The 25,509-nt window shown below is 38.4% G+C and overlaps 1 long non-coding RNA gene across 3 annotated transcripts in view; it reads right to left on the bottom strand.

The window, feature by feature from the left end:
• LOC143666261 (uncharacterized) overlaps positions 1-25,509 on the bottom strand; it is a 164,057-nt gene that overhangs the window by 43,651 nt on the left and 94,897 nt on the right. Inside the window, exons 4-6 of one of the 3 annotated variants that reach the window (XR_013167472.1) lie at positions 24,493-24,608; positions 8,050-8,251; positions 5,433-7,535 (exon numbers count right to left, since the gene is read on the bottom strand). The exons of 1 other annotated variant lie outside the window; for it this stretch is intronic. This is a non-coding gene — a long non-coding RNA (uncharacterized LOC143666261). Of the gene's footprint in view, positions 1-5,432; positions 7,536-8,049; positions 8,252-24,492; positions 24,609-25,509 lie in introns of those variants that run through there. One more of the 3 variants, XR_013167471.1, reaches the window with a different exon arrangement.

Here is a 25,509-nt window from a genome sequence, read left to right as displayed (position 1 = left end):
AGTAAAAAGAACACTCAAACTTATTATTAATGACCTCAGACATAGAAGATAAAATATTGCATCCCTGGATCAAGAATGTGATGCTTTATGAAGCAATGAATATTTAGTGAATGGAAAATAAAAATATTCAGACACCCCAGATTCAATAAAAAGTCAGGAAGATAACTCTTCCAGAAAGTAGGCAAAAAGACAAAGGGCTAGAAGATAGGAGGGTCGAGTAAATTAGAGGATCAAACCAGAAGACTCATCATTTGACCATTAGGAATTCCAGAAAGACAGGAAGCAGAAAACAGAAGGGAAGGAATGATCAAAGAAATGACTAAGAAGCTTTCCTAGAACTGAAGGACATGAGTCTTCAGATTGATAGACCTGCTGAATATAAGTAGAGTGAGTGAAAAAAGATTTAAGCTCCACGTTTACAGGTATTGCCTCCAATACTAAATACCCTAAAAGAATTTGTAGTAACTCAAAATTCATGTAGATATTTCTTTCAGAATCCTGGTCTCTCAACTCTTTTCCTTCATTTACTTTGTCTTCCACTGTTTTTTAGCCAATCAGTTCCTACACCACATATCCTTGATCTCCTCAATACCAATAACTACATTTCCCTTGAGAGGGAAACTTCAAGCTTCCCACTTTCTGACCATCAATACCAATTTTTCCAGTTCATTCCCACTAGCATTCCAATCCCTAAAATATTTCAGCTTCTTTAGCTAAAAACAGTTAATCTGATTCTATCCTCATTTCAGAGTTCTTCATCCACCCCATGTTCTGACCCAGCTTGGATTATGTGGTCCATCATTATAAACACTCCTTTGCCTACACTGTCAACTCTTAGGCCCTTTACTCTTTTCATAGTACTGTCTTGATAAGGACCAAACTCTGGTTTAATACAACCATTCACCTATTATGTTCTCACATGCATGTAACTCAAAGTGGCTAGAGGAAAATTCACCTATACAGTAAGTGGTCCCATTTTAAATTCATTATCATTCACTCCCGGTGAGCCTCTCATGCTCCCTGGCAGTCCGACTGCACTTTCCTATTCTAGTCACTGTCCCGCTATCTTCTTCCATTTCCTCTCCCATTCTCATAGATGACTATTTTGCAATATTTTCTCCAATATCTCCTCTCCCATCCCCCACTTAAAGTTAATGACCTTGCTTACTAATTCACTGAAAAAATGAAAGCCATCTCAAATACACGCTTACTCATTCCCACCACCACATTTACTTGCATTTGTGTTGGTATACCTCACCTGTCAAAGTAAATATACAGCCCATGCCCTAAGTTAAGACCATCTCTCTGCTTGTGCTATGGATTCCATCCCCTCTCTTGCTTACTCCACCAATTGCCCCTTCCGTCTCCTGTATCATCATTTTCACCCCCTCTCGGATCATTCCTACCAGCAGACAAATGCACTAGAATACCTTCCAATAAAAACCCCGAACACCTCCTTTGTATATTATACCTTTGCTCCCTTTCAGGTTGAAATCGAATGGGTTGTCTGTGCTTACTGTCTCTGATTTCTCTCCTCTACTTTCTCTTGAACCCCCAGTAAACATGCAGGCATTCCTCTCACAGTCACTGATGACCCCCATGTTTTTAAATCCAAAGGTTAATTCTCAGTCCTTATCTTACTTAACCAATCAGTAGTTAATCACTCCCTTCTTCTGGATACATTCTCCTGGTTTTCTTTCTCTCCCCCTGGCCGTCCCTTCTCAGTCTCCTTTGTGGGTTCTTCCTCTACTCCCTAATCTTTAAAATATTGACATGCCTCAGATTTTGGTCCTCAGACCTCTTCTTTTTTTCTATTCACTCATTTCTTTGCAAATTTCACCAATTTTATTATCATTTATATGCTTGTAAGTCCACTGCTTAAATATGTAGCTTAGACCTTTCTCTTGAAGTCTAGACTCCTGCATCCAGCAGCCTATTTGAGATCTCCATGTGGATGTCTAATAGACTCCGCCAACTGGGCTGTCCAAATGGAATTCCTGCTTTTCCTACAGACATCCCCATTTCACTAAAGAGCAACTCTTTCCTTCCATTTATTCAGGATGAAAGCATGGGTACCATATCTGACTCCTCTCTTGTGCAACATGGAGAGAGTGTCTGAGGAAGAGAGGAAGAAAGAACCAGAGAGAGGAAGAAAAATGAGAAATGAAAGCATTCAGGTTCCTGGGGGGTTCCAGTTGCTGCCGGCTACTTCCCTGTGTGCCAGGTTCACAAGCCAAGCCAAGCCCTCCTTTTCTGTCAAAGCTATTTCAGGTTGGGTGTTTAGCACCCCCTCCTTCTCCAAATCATAACTAATACACTTGTGACTCAGGCAGAGCCAGTATCAACAACAAATACTTACTGTTCTCCTCTTAAGTGTGAGGCTCTGGGCTTGACACTTGGCCCTCCTTTAAGGACCCAAAGACAATTAGAATCCCGGGGAGTCCCAATTACAAGAGGAGCTGTGTAGCTAACAAATGGCATTCAGAAGGAGGAATAGTAATCATGGAGTGAGGAGGTGGACCAGGGAAGGAAATTGCCCTAGAAGGAAGAAGCAAGAAAGGAGAAGTGTATTATCAGCAGAGGGACAAGAAGAGCAGAGGTCACAATCTCCTACCCAGGCCAGGCATAAAAGGAGTTCAATTGGAGTGGATTGTGGGAAGCTGGAGGTCAAGCTTCATCTGCAAAGGGTTCCTGTGCCCAAGAGATTAGTGCTGCTGGGGGTAAACCCGGTGCTATCAGACATTCCAATTTTTCAGGAGAAGCTAAAGATCTACATTTTTTGGGTGGAATTTATGATTTTTAAATGTTGACAACAATTTTAAAAATTCAAAACGCTATGTGAGCCAAACATATCTGTTGGCTGACTGGGCCGTGGGCCTCCAGTGAGAGACTGATGCTATAAGCAAAGACAGAACAGAAAGAAATGTGTGATTATGCTCATAAAAAGAAGACCAGAACAGATGGTTTGTATAGAAGAATAGTAGGAGAGTTTTGAGAGTTAGATGGGGGCCTCAAACTCTGTTAACAGGTTATTCAAGAGAAATGTATGCAGAGCAATATTTTAGGAAGACATGGTTGTAGCTAGGTGAAGGATGAGTCAGACATGGGAAAGACTAGAATACTGTTTTATTTAAAGATATGACTTTAAGAGATTGGTACTTTTGTTTTTTTCATTATAAACTGGGGTCAAAGTCATTTTCATGTGAAACTGTCAGGTTTTCCTCCTACAAACCTGAAGCAGGACCGATGTCTTTATCATCTCCTCACAGAGCAGGGCAATATTGAAATGATGGATAAGTTAATGGGGAGGTGCAGGGGAAATTTACATTGTACACTTAGCTTATGGTCTAATTAAATTTCCTCCAGTTAGTTCTCATACTTCCCTCAAGGTCCCTCTTTGATCTGCAGCTACTAGTCTCCTTCTCTGTCAACTCTCTGTCCCAGTCCTCTAGAGCCCACCTCCACTGTGGTGGCCACAGGGTGCACCATCAAGATCTCCCTTTCAAAGGCAATGTGCCATGAGTTTATTTAGCTGACAACTTCCAGCTGCAATGTCTTTAGAATTTGTGATCAGAATTATGCTGAGGATACTCTTATACCATGAAATGGATCAACTTAACCAATGGGAATTTATTAGCTTATGGTTTGAGGCTACAAGAAAATCCAAATCAAGGTATCATCAAGGTGGTGCTTTCTCCTCAAAAACTAGTGTTCTGGGGCTGACTGCTGGTGTTCCTTTGTTCTTAGTTTGTTATATGGCAAGGCGTCTCTTGGTCTCTCCCATCTCTCTCTCTCTCTCTCTCTCTCTCCATCTATCTGTCTGTCTGTCTATCTATCTATCTATCTATCTATCTATCTATCTATCTATCTATCTATCTATCTATCTTTAAAGAACTCCAGTATAGGATTAAGAACCAACCTGATTGGGCTGTTTCACACACACCTTAACTGAAGTAACCTCATCAAAAGATCCTACTCATAATGGATTCACACTCACAGGAATGGATTAAATTCAAGAACATGCTCTTCTGGGGTCCATATAGCTTCAAACCACCATGCCAGCTAATGACTTGAGCATGGTGGGAATCATAGAACTGGCCATCTTTATCCAATCTTCCAATGGTCAATATTTGCTCTGGGGTTCCAAAGTGTGGTGACCAAGATTTCTTAGAGCTGCGCTGTAGGCTGAAGGTCTTCTTACCCAATTAACCTTTCTTCCTTATTTTTTTGTGTCAGACAAGCATCATGGTCTGAAGGTTTTCACTGCCTAATCCTGCTCCAGAACCCTTTCTTCTCTCCTTTTATGGGCATTTTCCCCAATAAATCTTTTGCACTTCTAGTTCCATGTTGGCATCTGCTTTCCAGAGGTCTGAATTATGGGAATTTATTAGCTTACGATTGGAACTGGAATTGGTCCAAGAGGACAGGAAGATGAGGGTGGGGAACTGGACCACTCACTGCCTGACTGGCAAGAGAGAGCCCATCCCAAATGAAATGTGGGGCTTGGATAATTTCTGGCACAAGCTGGTGGCCCAAATACTAAAATATTCAGTTTTGGTGACCTCAGAAAACATACTGCTGGAGGGGAACACTCCTACCAGTGCAAGAATTCAGGCTTTTGAAAGTGATTGAGGGGTGGGGCAGGAATATTGCATACAAGGGCCATGGATGTGGTGGATTTTTACCAAGTTGCATTATACCCAGCAGGAAGATAATTAGAAACAAGTTAAAAACTAAGTGTTAAAAGACAAAAAGCCCTAATTTAAAAGCAGACAAAAGATTTGAATAAGTACTTCCCCAAAGAAAAGATATGGGCAGAAAATAATCACATAGAAAAGTACAGTCTCATTAGTTTTAGGGAAATGCAAATTAACACCACAATAAAATATCATTTTACATTTATTCGAATGACTACAATTAAAAAGAGATAAATCAGGGCAGGTCACAGTGGCTCAGCAGGCAGAGTTCTCGCCTGTCATGCCAGAGACCCCGGTTCGATTCCTGGTGCCTGTCCATGCAAAAAAACAAAAAAAGATAACTCAAAGTCCTACAAAGATGTGTGACAACTGTAACTCTTTTTGATTGCTGGTGGAGATTCAAAATTTTACAGCCACTTTTCTAAACTATTTGGCAATTTAAAAAAAAATCTAAAAAGTAAAATAAAAGAAAAAAATTAATTAAAAAATCTTACACATATATATTATCATATAACCCAGAAATCCCACTCCTAGGTATTGAACCAGGAAAAATGAAAACAAGTCCATGTAAATACCTAAATACCTATATGTGGATGTCCATCAGCTGGGGAATGAATACACAAAGTGTGACACATTAAAAAAGAAACAAGTTCTTGATTCATGTAACAACAGGAATGTATCTCAAATGCATTATGCTAAGTTAAAGAAACCAGATACAAATGGCCTCATGAACAATTCCATTTATTCACATTTTGTGAAAGGCACAGGGATAGAAATCAAATCGCTGGTTGCCAAGGAATGGGCCTGGGGAAGATTGACAACTGAGGGGCATGAGAGATGATGGTAATCTCCTGTACCTCAATTGTATTACACTACAGTATACATTTGTCAAAATGGATGAAATCATACATCTCAGTTTTACTGTATGTAAATTTTACCCTCAATAAACTGGACTAAAATAAAACTATATATGAATACCAAAGTGCCTTTTTGGTAGCTTACAAAGAGATCCTTATTTCTTGCAGTGCAAAGCAGACACAGCTAATGGGCAGTCTGCGTTTAATATGTCATGAAACTACCAAAATAACTGAATGGTCAGGCAAGGCTGGTCTGTTGTGCTAAGGCCTGGACCCTGATTGAGAAAACCTGTGACCCTGAAACATGGATTGGGGACATTTGGTGAATATTCCCCAAACACTGTGGCTCTGCAAACTCCCAGAACCCTCAAAGACTTAAAGTGCACAACTCTTCCATATCAAGAGCTAGTACTTCTCCCATGCAGAGGTACTCTTTCTCCCCTCAATACAACAAGTATCCCCTCAATACAACAAGTATCCCCTCAGAAGGTGTCCTTCCATTTCTTCTACTGGTGTCAAAAGGATAAATAGGATTAAATCCTAGCTGTTCTCCTGGGGACATACTGGGCCTAATAGGAAAAAAAATATTACCTTGCAAAGGAACTGGAAGGATGTCTGCATATACTGGGAGAAGTCAACGGAAGTACTTGTGGGATTTGATATCAAGGATGTTTGATCAAAGAGGCCAGATTATAAGACAGAATAAGCAGGAGTTCATTGTTTGGGGCACATTATCTTGGGACATGGGATTTAACACCCTGGCAAGAACTGCAGGAGAGGAGGCAAATTTGCTGATGGGGTGGCTCTTAGAAACATGAAGAAAGAGTTGACCCTACCAAACAGCATTTGTCAAGGAACAAATGTGAACAAACAAGTAGATAAAATGAAGGGGCCAGTTGATGTTAGCCAGCCTCCACCATTGGCCACCCCAGACCTTGCAAAACAGGCACATCAAAAGAAAGGCCACAAAAGCATGATATAGCTATTGCTGCTTCTGGAATGTCCAAACTTCCAACAGCAGAGGCCAACACCAAGCCTGCAGTTTGGATTACCTCTTGAGGAGAGCAAATTGCCATTTGGCGACAAATTGACTAAATTGGATCCCTTCTATTCTGGAAGAGCTAGTGATTCATTCTCACAAGAATGAACACCTATTCCAATATGGGTTTGCTTTTTTGCCCACAGACCCCCACTCAGCACCACTATTTGAGAATTGATGGAAGGTCTGAGCTACAGATATGGACTCTCATACAGCATAACATCCAACAGGAGACTTGCTTGACATTAAAGGAAGCCCATACTCATGGTATCAACTGGTTATACCACACACCACACCAGTCAGAAGCAACCAGCCTCAAAAAGCACTCAACCTTTTAATGGCCTTACTTAGATGCCAACACAGTTACAGTACTGTTAAGGATGGAATGTCATCCTCCAGGATGCTCTATATGTATGGAATCAGAGGCCCCTTTAGGGAGCTGTGTGCCAAATTGGAAAGAGAAGCAGGATTGGTCCTACTTATCATCACTTCTAATGACTCATAAAGGATATTTTATTTCTTGTCCCTGAAACTGTAGGCTTTGCAGGGTTAGAGCCAACCCTTGGTCCTCAAAGGAGGTCCCAGCAGCACAACTCAGGTTCTACTGAGCACAAGGTAAGGCTGCTGCCAGGGCACTTTGAACTCTTTTTCTCTAGAGACCAGCAAGTGAGAATAGATTTCACCCTTTTGGTAGAGGTAATTGGTCCTGAACAGCAGGGGGAGGTGAGAACATCTTTGCATGATGGGCACGGAGAGGAATACATGTGGGACCTGGATGATCTACTCGGTGCCTCTTAGTGCTCCCATGCCAACTGCAACTGTGAAAAGACATGGATGGCAATCTAAGCCAAAGAAAGTTGTAACTACTCAAGGTTCAGGTCCCACAGCAATGCATTTTGGGTCAGATCTCCAGGTAAGCCTCCAAGACTTCAGAGGTGAGAGCTGAGGATGAAGGGAATTTAGAATGGTTAGTGGTGGGAGAAATTGAGTACCAGTTGCAACCCCAGAGCCAACTGCAGTGACGAGGGCTAAGGTTCATTGCACTAGCTCCCTCTTCGGAGTTCCTGTGGAGGAACCATGCATGGAGAAGTCATCTATAAGGTGCACGCAGTAAACTGCAGTGGTTATTGATTTAAGCTGTCCAAATCTCCCTTCAAGAGGAAGCTTGTTGCAAGGAGTGTAGTTAACTGACAGTCCTTCTGCTGCAGCACCTTCTGGATCTTGTGCACTGTTCAGACACACTGAAGTCAATCTCTCTTGAGCAATGGCGCACAGCAGGCATACTGGAGCCTGGCTGTTTCTGCTCAATGCAGCCCTCCCCTCATGGGCAGTCTTTGCTCTGTGCTTCCCCATTGGACTGGCTAAGAGTCTATGAATCAGTGCTGTATGAGGATCTTCTGACCCAGTCTTACTTCCTTCCCCCTTTTTTTCACAGGGGTTTTACCAGCCTACTTACCTCTGCTCCTTCTCCATCTTTCACAGGCACGTGTCCCCAGCAAATCTCTTGCATTTCTAATTCTGTGCTGGCATCTGCTTCCGAGGAAGGGCTATACTTCAACCATCCTTTCTTATGCTTGATCCCACTAAAAGTTCAACTTCTAGCAGGTGTTCATCCAACAAAACAGATCTCTCTTTCAGCAAAGGTTCTGATAGTGCTACTAAAAATAAGAACACAATATTTCCTTACGTTTTATCACACAGAACACCTAATTATTAAAATTGGGGGAGATTCCATTTACAGAAATATAATCATTCTTTTTTTTTTTTTTAACAAAGCACCATACTGCAAAGTGAGTACACACACAATGCATTCGCTCAAGAAATTTCAAGAAGATCCCCCCAAAACAGGTTTTAATTTTTTTTTCCAGGTCTCAGATTTTTTAAATTAACTTCCACACTCCTTACTCTAAAACATACAAGTTAATTTTTATATTCCCTAACATGTTAAGAGAACTTCGAATTTCCATTGAATGAAAAAGAAATTGCAGGTAGGAAAAAATATAACCTGACAGCTTTGGAGAGTCTCGCTTATTATGCTTAAATGGTTTCAAATGTTTTTATTTCACCTCTTAATTAGAGTTTATGAAAATAGAGATGAAGCTCTATGCCTTATATTTAATTTTTCCCCTCTAGACTCCAGAGACTCTGCCTGTACTTAACAAGTTCTCAGTAAACAACTATTTTTTTTTTAAATCCTCACCACATGCCCTTGTCTCTTTCGCTGCCACTTTATGATAATGGCCATTATACTTCTTAGGGTCAAATCATAGCTTCATTGGTTTTTCTTCTCCCAATATTCCTAAACATTTTTAAATTATTGTTTTTAATAATAAAAACAAATATGCTATTTGTAAAAGTGCAATATATCCAGTATACATAAAGAAAACATTAATAATCTCTTCCAATCCCTTCCATCCTCATCCCCTGGGTAAGCAATGGTAATGTTTTATGTCTTTAAACAAAATTTCATAATTTTCTTGCTATAGATCATGTTATTTCTTGTTTAAAATATCCTTGGCCATTATTATTGTATTTATTATCACTTATTAAGAAGAGATTTTTAAGTTTAAAACTGTATAATTAAATATTTCAAATATTTAGAAAATTACATTCAAGGCAACACGTACCACCCTCTCACACTTATTAGTTCTTAACACTTTGACATATTTTTTAATATTTCCTTATTTAAGGTATAAAGAAATAGAGAATGCAGTGACCCTTCACTTTCTCAACAGAAATAACTACTCTCCTATTCTTTCTATGCATTTAAACATTTGTAAAGTATATATGCAACTCTAAATGACATAATATTTTTATGTGTTTTAATAAAATGGGATCTTGAAAAATATCTATTTCTATCCATGATTAGCTACTGCTCTTATTGAAAGGCCAAAGATTTTTACGTATTTACCTTGATTCTAGATATTGTAATAATATTTGTTTTATTAGAATATTTGGTTTTCTTTGTTCACAATCATATCATGTGCAAATAAATATAATTTTAACATTTTAAAAAAATGTTTGCCAACTCTTTTACATTCTTTCTGTTTCCTTAGCTAAATGTTTCAAATAATATTGAATAATGGTGAAAGCAACATGCGTATCTTGTTCTTGATTTTAATGATTTAGAATTTCTAATATGATGGTGTATTAAATTTTTGTAGTCTCATCAATACTGAAGGAATTTTCCTTTTTATCAACTTATTTAGACATCTAATTTATAACTTTTTAAGAAAAATGTTTGTGTTTTTCATTCACATTTAAGGACAAATCCTGGGCCAGATCCCAGAGAGGAGAGACTCACTAAGTAGAGATTGAGCATTTTCAAGTATCTTTACATCGCTCTTGGTTTCCTGATGTCAGCTGGTGTGTTGAATTCACAGTATGTGCAGGACACAATCTGGATGGTTCTCCAAATGTGGTCACTGGATATGTTCAACAACTAATTGTTGCACTGTGCATTGAAATTTATTGCTTTTTTTGCATATAATTTATTTTTCACAAAAAAAGAAAAAAGTGATGATAATGTATGTATATGTATATGCTCCTTATAGCCCCCAATATTCTGGAGCAGCTAGAAGGAAAACTCTGAGATGATGGCATGGTAGTCTAGGACAAATTCTGGGATCTGTCTTGTAAGTACTTGTTGACGAGTGAAATTGTTTGAAAACGATTACTTTTTTCTCTCTTTGTTTTGTCTATATATTATATTATACAATTTAAAAAGTTTTTTTAAAAAAAAATATGGTCATAGAACCAACAGCATCAGCATCTCCTGGGAAGTTGTTTGGAATGTAAATTCTTGGGTTTTATGCCAGACCTACTAAATCAGAAACTCCAGTGGTGGGGTCCGAGCAATTTGTGCTTTAATAAGTCCTCCATGTGATTCTGACACATACAAAGCTTGAGAACCTCTGGTCTGGAGAATAGTGCAGAGCTCAAACTGGCCAACTGCTTCATTAAAAAAACACAAAACACAAATCTTTCCTTGACTTTGTTTCTCCTACCAGCTACCATCCCATTTCTTTCTTCTTTTTTAGCTAAACTCCTCAAAAGTTTCCTATGATGACTGTCTTGAAGTTTTCTTTTCCCATTCTTTCTTCAGGCCACATGGATGAGATTCTTGTGCCGACACTCTCTGAAACTGCTCAAGTTTGGTCTCTGATGATGCCCATGTCTCCTCTACTAGACCTTCTCCGGTGGCTTCCTTTCTCAAGGAGTAAAAGCCAAACTTCAGTGTCCTGCAAGGCCCTAACTGACCTACCCTCTGTTACTTTCCTGATACCACCACTTCCTTTCACCTTTCCCTTCATTTACTCTGTTTTAACCATACTGGCCCCCGTGCTGCTCCCTGTTCACTCCAGGTGTGCGTATATGTGGGAGCCTTTGTATTGGTTCCTCCTTCTGCCCAGGGCGCCCTCCTCCAAATATTCACGTGGGTTGCTTCCTCACCTTCTTCTGACCTTTCCTCAAATGTACCTTCTCAGTGCAGTGCAAACTGACCATTCTATTTAAATTTGTGATTGACCCCTACACATACGTGTGCCCGATATCTCTTACTCAGCTTTATTTTTTTCTCCATGCATTTATCATGTTAATACAATTTACTTATGTATTGTGTTTGTCAATTCACTGCCATTTCAGCCCAGGATGGTCAAGGGAAGTTAGCAAAAGCTCCTTACTCCTGCTTCTATTTCTGAGTAGACTCATTCAATGGTCCTTACACTTTTTTCCATTTTGCAAACACTAATACTAAGAAGACCCTTTAATTTAGCTTGGATCCTCTTCCAATTAAAATAATGAAATTCATTCAAAGCAATAAGTGCTGGGAACTTGCCTCAGATGGGAACTTTGTATTTCCAAGGACCTCAAAATTGGGTGATGTCTAATACGTTTGGTTCTCTTCAACCTACCACGATCACTGTAAACATTTCTTCACAGAAACTTACATAAAATAGTGAATTTTCCCCCTGCAGAATTTGGTTGCTCTTTTAAAAGCCCCTAAATGCCCAAATACAAGATTTTTATTAATAAAGTATTTCAGCAAATTTAAACATTATGTGTTAATGCTTGATAGACTGCATGGGTCAAGGTTGTTACTTATTTATAAATATGAGTTTAGATACTCTCACATCCTCTTTTCCTTAAAATGCACTACATATTTAATCTGACATCTTAATCCTAAAAGCTCTAGGCTTCGCATCGTTCAGGTAAGCTCATAGCTATTACCCCAATAATTCAACTTATGAAGGAGAAGGTTACCAATTGCTATTACCCTTATTTTGTGGAAATGGAAATGGAGTTACATGTAAGCCAAAGTGATTTGCCCTAACTTTCATGTTTCATTGTCACAGGTTTTCTTTCCATCAGCTCTTGGTAAGTCAAAGCCAATATTTGGTTGTAGTTTCATGAGAGCCTTTAAGTGAAACTAGCTGTAAGAAAATCAACCTAGCAAATATACTTTATATTTATTACACTTCTCTTAAGACCCTGGGGTATTTGGCATCTCACTTCTCAAGAAACAAGCAGTAAATTCTGAGATTCATTTCATGCTGAGTGAAATGATTGAAGTCAACAGTCATTAAAGGTGATGAAAGTAATAAATTCTACTCCGTATTTCAGCTGTTTATCATCACTGCTAATGTTCATCAATCAGCAAATTAATAGATAGTGCCTATATTGATATTTCTGTTCATTCAAATCACTTATTAATACTCTCATGGACTTCTACTGTAATAAAAGGGAGATTTTTACAAAAAAACTGCACAAAATTAAAAAAAAAACCCACAAGATTATAAATCCTATTCAACACTTTAGCAGCCTCATAAATTGCATTTCTAAGAATTCTAAATGTAATCTATGAACTTGAGTTAAATCAATAGCTCCCAAACCAGGCCACAATGGAATTATCTGGGCAGAATGAAAAAAAAAAAAAATTCATGGGCCTAGCCCCCAAACATTCCAGATTCAGTGAATGTGAATTGGTGAATCAGGAATCAGTACTTAAAAAACATCTCCCTTGGTGAATCCAGCATGGGCAGTTTTGGGAGTCATTGGGTTAAATAGCAGACTGTTAGGATGAAAAAAGAGAACGGAACTTTTCACCAATTGGCTGATTATTAATAGATCCAAGCTGTGGCAAACCCGTTTCCTTGGAAAGTCTTCATTCAGAATGTCATACAGATAACTTAGCATATTCGATTTCCTTTACAAACTGCTGACCCATTCCATGTAAGGCCAATATGGCAGCTTTCATTAAGTACACAGTGAAAGAGGCAGTAGCAGACCCACTTCTTACATTAACTTCCCTCAGGTACACTGACTAAACTGCAAGCTCACGGGAGCTCCTAGTTTTTGCATTTCTTCCAAACTAGTCATCATCTATCTCCCTCTTTTTCTCTCTCAGTCATACACCCCAACCCCACAACCTGAACCTTATGCCTTCTCCTGCTGGACAAGTCTGAACTGAGCCTCAGTCTCCACCGAGGCAGATGACTGTTTGAAGTCATAAGGCTCAAGCAAAGAGTTAGTGCAATCCCTGAGTACCCAATTTATTTTGATAGAGTCTTTTAAAATAATCGCCCCACATAAGATCATATTTTTCTTTGCTCTATTACACCCTAGCTCTATCCTTCTACTTAATTCATACATAGAATCATTACTGTCTTCTGATAGCTGTTCTATATTTATCACTATTAAACTCCTTTTATTGATCTCATTCATTTCTCCAATTTGTCATGATTTTATGAATTTTAATTCAATCCTTCTGCATTTGTGGTCCCTCCAGCACTGTCCCATCTTCACACTTTAATTAATATGGTCTCCAGTCTATCTTGCAAGCTCCTTATTATTCCTATGCGATATTAATGAGAATAATTTAAAATATTGCACCAGCGCAGCACCTTATTGGGAAAAAAGCTTACCTTGACATTAAGCCATTCATATTAACTTTTATGTTGAATCTTTTGTCAATTTGGCATTCATGTTACAGCAGTGTTGCATGATTCACATGTCTCTGGTTTTCCTCTGAGTGTTGTGTTAAGGCAAATGCTTTTCTAACGCTGTGAAATAACACCATGAAATGTTCATGTTGACACTGTACTTCTGCTATCTACAGTGAATCTTAGTCCATCAAATGGATAAATTCTCACTTTTCTTTGTCTCCATCAGGTAAAGGTAAGGTAAAAAATAAAACTCGAGGCAAGGTTAAAATAATAGAAGGCTTTAGACATGAAACTACAAATCCTAGGCATTTACAGGTAACAGTATCACTGGGGTGTCGTATCACTGCATCCTAAATTCATTCTGTGGAATCTTAGGTTCTAGTCAATATAGGACTTTCACGTTTCCCCAAAGGGTTGCTTATAATGGATACTTAGTGTACACAAAAGAAGTGCGATAAGATAAATTAATGGATTGAGATATAAGTATCCCAGTGCTTTTTGGCAATTTCCATCAAAATACTGTGTACTATATAAAGATGATAAACCTCAATAGTGACACTCTGCCCTTGTTTGTACCTTATAGTCACAAATTTCAGCTCCTTCTGGAATCATTAAATTTTAGAAAACTTGTGAAACAACGTTAAGCAAGGTTATTCTCCATTTCCGTGTTTAACAACAGAATAGAGGTTGTTTTCATATCCCTGAATTTTTAAGGCAGAACTCCCTGCCCTGCCCATCTCCAATACTACTGCACAATTCTTCCTGCATTGCTCTTTCCCTGCAATTCTCAGGTCTTGCTTCCAAACTTGGGTTTTTGGCATGATGACCAATTTTTGGGCGAACAGCCTCATCTCTTGCCACTTGCCCAATTTTGACCTCTTCATTCCCATTGGTTTAAACTCACGACTTAGAATCCTTCCCTCCAACTGGGATTGTGAACTCCTCCTGGTAACCGCTTTCCTGGACCCAGCCTTTAAGGCATTTCATCTTCACAGGACCTGAGATCTGGCACCCTGCTGCGTTTACTCTGGATCCTTCTGGAGAATCCAGATGGTGTTTATACAGCCACAGCCTAATTGGCCTGAAATGAAAAGTGTGATTATTTTGAATCAACAAGTTTTATCCCTGAAGCTGAGCCATGTGGTACTGCCCTAATGATTATAAGGAAGCCTTAAGACAACTTCTGCTATACCAGTGAATGTAAAAAATGGCATATTATGGCATATGTTTGGTTTTCCTGAGTACACCAGGTCTAAATTCTCACTGAATTAAAAGGAGCCTCAAAAGTCAATTTGCCTAAGGTTTTCAATTACTGGAAAGAATGTACAATGCAGAATTTCAAGGATGATCTCCTGAAATCTTTCACAGGCTCATCAAATATTAGTGGCAGAAGTGGGGGACCTCAAAGCACATATCTTTTCATTTAACATAATAAGAAATAAAAGTCACAAAGAAGCCAAGTAATTTCTAGAGCTGGAGCAACAACCTATATCTCCACCTTGATCTAATGCTCTTCTCCACCACTCTGTTTACCTTAGTGGGTGGATGTTTGTACTTTTCTGAGAATTAATAAAATGAAGACCGGGATGTTCAATAACAAAATACAATCATTATTACAAGGAAAATAACCTAGCATATATTAGAAATTCCTGCAATGCTTTATAAATTGAACCCTAGTAAAGTAGTACTATCGCATTTTTTTTTGTATGCTGTATGACAGGGTCACATTTCATTATCTTTCCATGTGAGTTTCCAGTTATTGTAGCACCGTTTGTTGAATTTTTGTTTGTTTGTTTGTTTTGCTTGTTTTTTTTTTATTTTGGGGGGAAGTGCATGGACTGGGAATCGAACCCAGGACTCCCACGTGACAGGCAAGGATTCTACCACTAAACCACACTTGCACCCCCCCCATCACATTTTAAAATTAGCACATCCTCCTTTCCACAATCATCATGCATGAGAAGGCAACGGGCATACTTATACCTAAATAAGCTTAGAGCTCGCTGACCAGGTCCTCATTCTCAATTCTACCCAAAGAAATTACCACATTTGAAAGTCTCATGAGAACATAGCCATGTTAAGTGCTATGACAACCCCACAAAGAAATCCGTGTTAAAATCTTTTAAGCCCAACCATTGGAGTTGTCTTCATGATCCCAAATCATTCCATTCAACCTTGTAAGTTGGTAAAGGCACAGCTATAAGGCATGACAAACCAGTGCAAATTCATTTGAGGATTCTATCCAAAGAGAATAAATCTTCACATTCCAAATGAAGAGATGAAGACAATAAAGTGAACAAATAAATGTGGCTCCTCTCAAGGGTGTTGCTACCTGCAAGCGGTCAATGCTGGCAACTATGGCTTGAGTGACAACATTCTGACATCATCTATTAGGATGGCCACTGGTAAGCATATGCCACCCCTCAGCCCCCTGGCTCCAGTCTTCTGCGTTCTGTGGCTCTTTTATATGGCTGGTCTCAATCAGCCTAAACCCATCCTTGCTCTTAGACCAATCACATATCAAAGACCTCAGTGATGGTGAAAAGGAATCATTGCCTGCACCCAAGACAAATAGATGCCAACCACTTGCAGGTACAAGCTCTCTACCAATCAACATTTTGAAATTCTGCATTGTACACTCTATCCAGTAATTGAAAACTTTAGGCAAATTGACTTTTTTCGTTTGTTTGTTATATGCTGGATCACATTTTATTCTTTTTCCATGTGAGTATCTCATTATTGCAGCGCCATTTGTTGAATTTTTTAAAATTTCTCTTCTTGCTTGTTTGTATGAAAAGTACATAGGCTGGGAATCGAACCTGGGTCTCCTGCATAGCAGGTGAGAATTCTACCACTGAACTACCCTTGCACCCCTGCAAATTAACTTCTGAAGTTCTTTTTAATTCAATGAGAATTTGGATCTGGTGTACTCAGGAAAACCAAACATATGCCATGATATGCTAATTTTTTTTAAATATTCACTGGTATGGCCGAAGATGTCTTATGGTCTTATAATCACTAGGTCAATACTACATGATTCAGCAGCACAGCTATAACTTGTTGATTGCCGGGAACTGAGGAGACCTCTGTGGATCCCTGAAGTTGGGTCCTCTCAGAGGGAGGCTAGGCTAACACAGTCCAGCATAAATATAAAATGAGTCACATAGGTAATTTAAAGTTTTCTATAATACACATTACAAGAAAGTAAAAAGAAATAAGGAAAATTAATATTAATTACCTAGCTCATTTAACTAGTACATTTTAAGTGCTCAATGGCCAGTGTGGCTAGTGGTGACTGCATTGGAGAGTGCAGGGCTTGCCAGTTCTCTACACAGAATGTGATTCTCTTGGCAAATCACTTTTCTTTAGTTAATTCTAGTAGGCTCCCTCTCTTTACAATGTGCCTGCCATGTTGGGAAAATCATGGCAAGCCAGGACTTCCCAACCAAAGCAAAGGAAAATAATTGAACCAATGACCCACATAACTCAAGAAACAATCCTTATCTAGGAAGTCTGGAGAGAATTGAACTCTGGTTGGCTGTAATAACTTGGTGAAAAAAGAATACCTTTTCACAGCTTCAGTTGCTTATTTATTCCCATGGATGGGCTTCATTCAAAACAGCTTAACTATCATAACAAATAATTTGATTGTATTGTATTAACGAATTGGATAATGTTCTAAAATTAAACAAAGAAACAAAAGGAAGAAGTCAGCACTGGTGCAAAGAAACCAGGAATGTCAATCGACTCAGTATGGTTTCCTCCAGAAGAAAGGGTAAGCCGTGAGAGTTTGTCATATATAACATCTAATGACCTAGGAAAATATAGAAGATGGTGATTTATTTTCATGCTCTATTTCATACAAAACTATTAAATATCGAAACCATACACTTTACTTCATTACTCCTTCTGTCCTTTAAAAGTGTAAGATTTGGACAATTGTCATTTTTGGCTGCCCAGTATTATTTCTAATCTTTTGCTTATTTGGGGGGGAGGGGCGGGTAGGCTAGAAAAGGTGGAAGGTTGGCTGCTCCTCCTAATGGGACCCCAAAGGAATGGATTTTTCCTTTGTCAGTTACCTGGCCAGCTGAGGCAAGGACAAGTGAATGAGGCATCAGACATTCCCCCCCAGGTGCTGCCTGCTGTTGGGGGGGGGATAAGAGACTATCCAAGGTGGTCCTGGTGGAGTGCGAAGACCAGTGGGATGGAAGTGCACGTGCAGTAAGGAGACACCATACACAGACTGTCCTGCACCAGGACTGGATCTTGTTTGTGCTTTGCAGTCTTGGCTCCTTCTCACCTTCCCATTCTGTGAGCTAGCAAATATACTTCTAATTAATACTTTTTTCTGCTGAAGTGGCCACAGTTAATTTCTTTAGTTTACCACCAAGAACCTTGACAAAGTGTTGCTCTCAACCTGTGGACAGTGCAATCTGAAGACTTCAGATCAGTAGCTAACTGCATGGATTGCTAATGTGCTAACAGGGTGCTTCTCAAACATTTCGATCTCAGAACACCTTTAGACTCTTAAAGAAATTAGATTATTTCTAATTATTAGAAATTAATTAAAAAAGAATTAGTGAGAAGAGTGGCCTTGTTTTACATTTTCACAAATCTTTTCCATCTCTGGCTTTTTAGAGGAAATGGTATTGTCATATATGTTGTTATATGTTCTCTGGATGACATATATGAAAAAAGTGCAGCCTCACACAGATATGAAGTTGGAAGAGAGAGGTGTATTTTAAGTCTTTTCAGATATGGGTATGTATTTCTTTTATGCCATACCAAAACTTGATAACCGGTAGTTTCTTAAAGATGAGTCACAAGGTAGAATCTTTCTTTTTTCTTTCTTCTTTAGCATGAGCAGGCTCAGGGAACTGAATACAATGTAGAATCTTAAACAGTATCAATAAGCATTGCCTGCTGTGTTGCAGTGACATGTATCAGTCTACCCTGCATTCGAGTGGATGTGTTACTGCATTTGAATGCCTGTAACATCGTGCATTGGTCATTTGGAAAATACTGTTTAACCCGGTTATACAGATCTTCGAAATGTCAACACACTTCATCGTACGATATCAAAACCAAATTAATTAACATCACCACCACAGTAATCAATAAAACTTTAAGTATTGGGAAGCTGTTGAGCTCGTGGTGGCAAATAGAGAGTCCCAAAATTCTTGTTTTCACTTGAAAGCTCGAGTTTTATCATTGGCAACAAAAATTCTCAGTTGTTTTCCCTCAAGCAACAAAATCACTTCATTTGTTGTTTTTTTTAAATGTTTGCCAAATACATCAGTCAGAACAACTACAGTGCAATAGCCATTTTTTAAAGTAAAAACAGTGTTCCATGAAAAAACATCTAATTCAGCTGCATCCATGCAATCACATTTGTGCTTTTCCTTGAAATATCCACTGTACTTTGGTATGCAGCAGAGATGCTTCGTGTGTACCTCCCATTTCTTCACATGCAATACTTCAGAAACCTATTCTCAAGTTCTAGATTTAATAAAATCAGTCATTTTTAGTCCTTCATCAAGGACATTTTTAAGTAAAAGTGGCATTATTTTCTGCAAGTGCACATAAGTGGAGATTGCAGTGATTACCGGTAGAGTTGAGTGTCACTGCCTTGACTCATGCTAAGACACTAGCAATTTTACCTGCCATTACTTTTGCACCATAAATGCACATGCCAAACAGAGAAAAGGGTAAATAACACCTCAATATTATTATGAAAGTAGTTTTGACCTCATGGGCCCAGAAAGGTTCTTGGGGCCCCCAAGGAACCCATGGACCACACTTGAAACAGCTGGCTAATAAATTAATGTGGGCCTAAGATGACCAAATGAGAGGCTTTGTAAGTCTCTATCATTGCAGAAGCAGGTGAAAATAAGATTTGCCATCTTAGTTTATACTGTTCATTTGCTTGTTTAAAAATGGTTTTACCTAAATAAAGATTAACCTGTTCTGTTTCTTTGTGTGATCTTTTTCTATCCTACTCCAGGTGAAGGCAAATAGGATATATATATATATTTTTTTTAGGTGCCTCGTCTGGGAATCGAACCCGGGTCTCCCATATGGAAGGTGAGCATTCTACCACTGAACCCCCCGTGCGCCCTCAAGTAGGCTTTAGGAATATCTGGGTACTTGGAACCTTCTGACCAAACTGGCTATTTTGCCATTTTGACCTCTCAAACTGGGGTAGGATGTGCCATAAAGTATCACTAAACTCATTTCAAGGAATGAAACTGGAGTGTCAGGAAAGGTTAATTGACTGAGCTTTTGTAATGACGTGTGTTTGTGTTGGTTTAGATAGCAGAGATTCCAGGAGGCCGTATCAGTGAAATCGCTTCTGAAATCTAGACTTTGTGAGTTTGGGCCCCTTGGTTAAAGGCTTTTAAAATGCAGTAAACTAAGGGCCAATTTGAAAAGGTAGAGATGAAAATTTTACAAGTGTAGGCTCAAAATGACACCCCAGAAAGAATCCTGATAGGCTTGCATAGTCTATGATATTACTGACAATCACAGAATCCCCAATAAAAGTTCTCTTTCTAGTTAATATTGTTATTAGAATAGAGAGCCAGTTACAAATCCACCTTCAGGTTAAGGGAGCTTTCCACTGTTCTGAGTATTTTAATGGATGAGTACTGGAGAACCTATTTTATCTCCAGAGAAAATATGTAAAAGCTGCTTTTGCAGACCATATCTAATAACGACTGGGAAAGAACCTAATAGTTGCACATAGATTGAAAAGAAAAGTTAATTAGATAGCAAATGGAATTAATAACCAGTTTAATACATCCTCCATTAAAAATGTATAATAAAAATTCTTAAGAGCTGTATCTGATAACCAAATAGTTATCAAGTTGTATGGTGTGATGTTTTTATTTTAAAGGGGTTAAACTGTGACAAATTGGGATACATAAAAGGCTGGAAACACAAATCATTCAAAACACATCTCACACTTTCAGTTTATCTACAATTACAGCTTGTTATTATGCAGCAAAATTCCTGCATATCTTGAATTGAGGACGTGATTTGAAGAATCGGAGCCTTGGCATGGAATAGCAGGATAGGAGACAAGTGATGGCAAGGTGGGAAGGTCACAAGAACTGTCACTCGTTGCTAGTGGGGTGGAGGCCAGTACACATTGGGAAACAGCTTGGCAATATAAAAAAATCTGAAGATGCACATACCCTATGACCCAGAAATTACACTTCCAGAAACATCCTAGAGAAACTCTTTCTTGTATACACGAGAATGGATATTCATTGCTGTATTTTTTATAACAGCAAAAAATTTAAAAAGCCAGCCTGAATAGCCATCATTAGGAAATGGATAAATAAACTGTGAAATAATCCAACAGTAAAATAATAAACAGTTAAAATGAGCAAACTAGAGGTACATGTTGCAGATAATCTATCAACATGAATGAATCTGACAAATACAGTTATGAGTTGACAATTCAAGACTGAGCTTTTTGAGGTTGGGAAAGCTGAACTGTTTAATTTCAGGTAAGTATGAAGCATACCTTGATTTATAGGTTCAGATGAATTATATTGCAGTGACACTGGAAATCAGTCAAACTTTCCATGTTTAGAAAAGAGCTCAGTGATTGAATTCTCATGGTGTATGCATTCTTTTTTTTTTTTTTTTTCTTGCAGGCTTTCATATCAATATAATGAGGACAGTTTTGTGTGGTCAGCTTTCAATTATCCTTGCTATGGAGTTATCAGACATCTCAGGCAAATCCAGAAACTTCATATGAATCAATAGTTTCATTTTTCTCAATTGCTGTTGGAACTTGTAGAAAAGATAAAAGATTCAAGCATTTCTCCCTTTTCTTTTTTTCCATGCTAGAGAATTTGTTAAAGCAAAATGTGAAAGTCAGAAATCAGCAGCAGTAAAAGTAAAACAAAAAAGAAGTGGCAACAATGAAAAGGTCTCTGCTCCTTTGGAGGGCTTGTAAAATACCTACTGCAAATTAAGCTGACTCCGTCAATTGTCTTCAATTCTAAGTCGTATGCCTCTGGGCTGAGGCTCAGAGATTCTCTAAGCTCAGCCCATGCAGGATGAAGGAGTGTGGGGAATAGGCTAGATCACCAAGGACATATGGGTGTGCACTAAACGACTCTGGAGAGTGCCATTCACACAAACTACCGTGTATTCATGCCACGGACCTGCAAGCAGATATCAAAGTAAAGAACAGAAAAGACCCCTACAGGCACAGAAAGTTCCTGGTCTCTGAAAATACCCCTGATCCAATCCCAACCGTGGAGCCCTTTTGCACCCTTCTACACAAATAGATGCCAAATTGCGGAAAATCGAAGTTTATAGTATAGGTAATATATAGGACTATTCGGTGAAACACCTCCCAAGTACCTGGAAATAAAGAGAATGAAACTAATAAGAACAAACACATCGTAAATAAGGTTACCCATCTGCAGAAGTTACCCAAACGATAGAGAGCCAGTAGCAAACAGCTGTGTGATAAACAGCCAAATCTAATTTTAAAAGCAGATCAATTAGACCCTGATGTTTGTTAGGTACTTTCCTGTATTTATAAAGGTAAGCTAAGAAAAAAAAAAAAAGAAGGAAGCTAAGGCAACCTAATGAGTATTGGGACGAAAACGTGTATTTAATGAAGAGTTCCATCTTTCCATTAGTTGAGATATTTGAGGCGCACAGTTGATGCAATGCTTGCATCCCTGAGAATGAACTTACTAAGTGCGTAGAGAAGAAAAACAAGTAGTGGGCAATTCTGAAGGGTATCTTATAAAGTGCGTGAGTGTCCAAGAGTACTTCTGTTTATGTATCTAATCGAGGGCAACTTCTTAGGTCATTTTTAGCTGTAAGTTTCTGCAACTCTAATTGGCACTGTTGGGTGATACATAAGGAAAAGAAAAAGGAAGAGAAAGAAACCATTCCTGTTCATGGATTGATGCTGTTCTCCTTTATCAGTGTATCATGCGTGATTATATCCTATAATTATGGTAAGACAATGTACTTACCATATTTATACCATTCCAAATACTTTTTGCTCCAAATCTGAATAGACTGACTTTGATGTAAACAATGCAGGGCAGTTATTTAAACATGTGATTTGGAGATCAAGTTCTTTACCTAATACGGTCAAGATCTATTTTGAACTCTCATTTAAAAATAGCAACAATAGATTAAGGACAAGTTTAGACTGCAAGTTGAAAGTAGAAATATCTTTTTTGACATTTGAATCCGCTCTTTAAGATCCAGATTTGGTAAGGTTTTGTGGTTGAGTATTAAGATTGTATTTCTGTCTTGTGCAGAAAAAAAATTCTAGCCTATATATTGGAATCATAAGATTTTATAAAGGCTTTTGTTTTCATGGCACATTGATGGCTACTGACTTGTAACCCATTAGTAGGTCAAGTTCATTGTCAGTAACTACCATATTATCCTAACCTGTCCTATTGACCACAAAGGAAATGAACTAGAAGATAAGGTTTTTCCCTGGGTCATTACATTTTTCCATTTTGGTATCTTTCACTTTTCTGAAATAGCAAAGTAGTATTAAGCATTATAATTTTGAGAGCTGAAGCAGAGATGTTATAGTGAGAAACAAATGGTTGCCAACACAAGACTAACTCAGAAGTGGTGTTATGATTAAATCACCACTGTCCCGAATCTGTACTCAGATTTTCAGATCTAGAATTGGTTCTGTCAGCACATCAAGATGTTATTGCCATCACGGGTAACAGCAGATAACCAAACTCACAAGGGATTGATGTATAAACCACAGTTCTAATTTCCTAGTTAGAGTGGCAAATATTATTACATCATGAATAGATTATTTGTGCCTCATATTCAGGGTACAACACTTTTAAAGAATAATGGCATTTGGGAAGTTGAATAAATTTCCAAAGATACTATATTAGCCAGTGTCCAGTCAAGAGAGAAAAATTTCACAATAACTCTAACAGGGAAGTTACTATTAAAAATTATTAACTATAACAGGGAATTGGAGTAGAAAGGGATTGGCTAAGGTGAAATAAAAAAGCTCTAAGGAATAGCAGACAGAAGAAGCAGCTACCAGCCCTAAGGCAGTGAGAAACAGATCTCATTGAGGAGGGCACATTTGTGGCTCACTGAATGAAAGAAAGTTGCCAAGAACTTGATAGAAATCCATCCTTCATGGTGTCAGAGAACTTGTCCATCTGGAGGGGTCAACACCTTGAAATTTATTGCAAGGTAGCTTGAGGAGCTCCAGAGGAGACTGCTGGTCGCTGAGTGCTGTTGATTGCTGCACACTACAAGAGCCTGGTAGTAGAGAAGCCATGCCCACTGAAGAAATTTGGAGAAAAGAGTTGTCCAGAAACAGAAGGAGAAACCCCTTCCTCCTCTAACATCCCTTTTGAACCCTCTACTGTCAAAGCGTAACCTTATATCAGATGTCAAAGGAGAGATACCTATAGGGCCCAGCTCTATTCTTGTAGAGTAGGTACTGAAGGATGGATTTAGCAATGAGAGGCAATAAATTGATAAGTGACACACTTGCTAAGTCAGTCATCATGAAATTAGTTCAAAGAAAGGTAGAAAATCTTGAGAAATATGTCATTCAAGCCATGGAAAATTCAGTAAACCCTCCCTGTCCCAAAATAAGGCATACAGAACTCTCTGTTCAAGGAGAATGTCTGTGGATTCCAGACTCATAACCCTTGGATAGTCATGGATCAAACATTCCAATTCTTGACCTGTTTTCTAAGTTCTACAATCCATCTTCTTGCTGTTTGGGCAAAGTATAATCAAATTAATACGGTTTTAATTTTCTTTTTTTTTTTTAGGTTTTTAATCACATTCGTGTTCCTATTTGCCTAACATTATAATCTTATCACTTTGATTAATCTTGGGTGTTTCTTCATGTCTTCAGGCATAAATTAAAATTTGGGGGGTGACATCTAAAGAGGGCTAACTCTTACATTTTGTTGTGTGTTTATTGGTTTTCCAGCCAGAGATTACTTCAGTTCCAGGTTACAAAAGATCCCTCACTATAGCCTCCATCATGCCTTTAGAAGGTGGTCTAATTCTCTCCAACCTGGGTAAAGAGAGGTGACATCATTTAACTTTTCAGACCAATAGTGCTTGATTTCATGAACTACTAAAACATGTAGCCTTCCTATTCCCTAGAATAAATTTGGCAAAGGGGAGTTAATAAAAGGAACATTTACTCAGAAAGGTAAGTATTTACTAGCTGTATAAGTTTGGACACTCTTTGTGCCTTGTTTTTTCACAGATGTAAAGTGTGGACACTAAGAGCAACCATCTGGTTGGGTTATTGTGAAAATACACTGAGTTAATACATGTTAAATCACTTAAGTCAGTGCCTAGTTCATAGGACACACTTACAGGTGACATATGTGATCTGATGTGCAAATTAAGAGATGGCTGAGAGAGACCATGCCCAATTTGAAAGAAAAATAGCAATAAGAATAAAAGGTTAAAAAAAAAGTTTGAAATCAAAGAAAAACGGTATTACACTCCGCTGGTTCTAGACTATTTCTGTCGACTGCGGTCAGATATACTCTACTTATTAAGCATAGTTTGAACGTGTTAAAATTTAGACAGTCTATTTAGGGCCTAAAACCTTCAGGGAAGCATGTTTCCAATGGGTTTTTAATTTGTGATAAACGATTGGGATGGTTGGTGCTATATTCACTGCCACTAGATGGTGCTGTAGAGCAATTAAGCTTGGTTGCTGGTTAAATTTGATTACAAACACTATTTTAAGATTAGATTATCCTTATGCAAACATTTCAGACAGGTATAGGCAGTTGTGGAGTCTGAAAACATTGCGGGTGTCTTCACCAGTGGTTGCGTTCTCAGTGCTATAAGTGTGAGAGAAGTGGAGAGCAAGTGTGCCAGGCACAAGAATAGACATTGAGGAAGATAATTAAACAAACCAAGGTAAAGTCCAGTAGCTGGCTGGGATCACCAAA

The sequence above is a fragment of the Tamandua tetradactyla genome, chromosome 22 (genome assembly GCF_023851605.1).
Source record: "Tamandua tetradactyla isolate mTamTet1 chromosome 22, mTamTet1.pri, whole genome shotgun sequence".
In the NCBI taxonomy this organism is placed as follows: Eukaryota; Metazoa; Chordata; class Mammalia; order Pilosa; family Myrmecophagidae; genus Tamandua; species Tamandua tetradactyla.
This window is presented reverse-complemented; position numbering and strand designations above follow the sequence as displayed.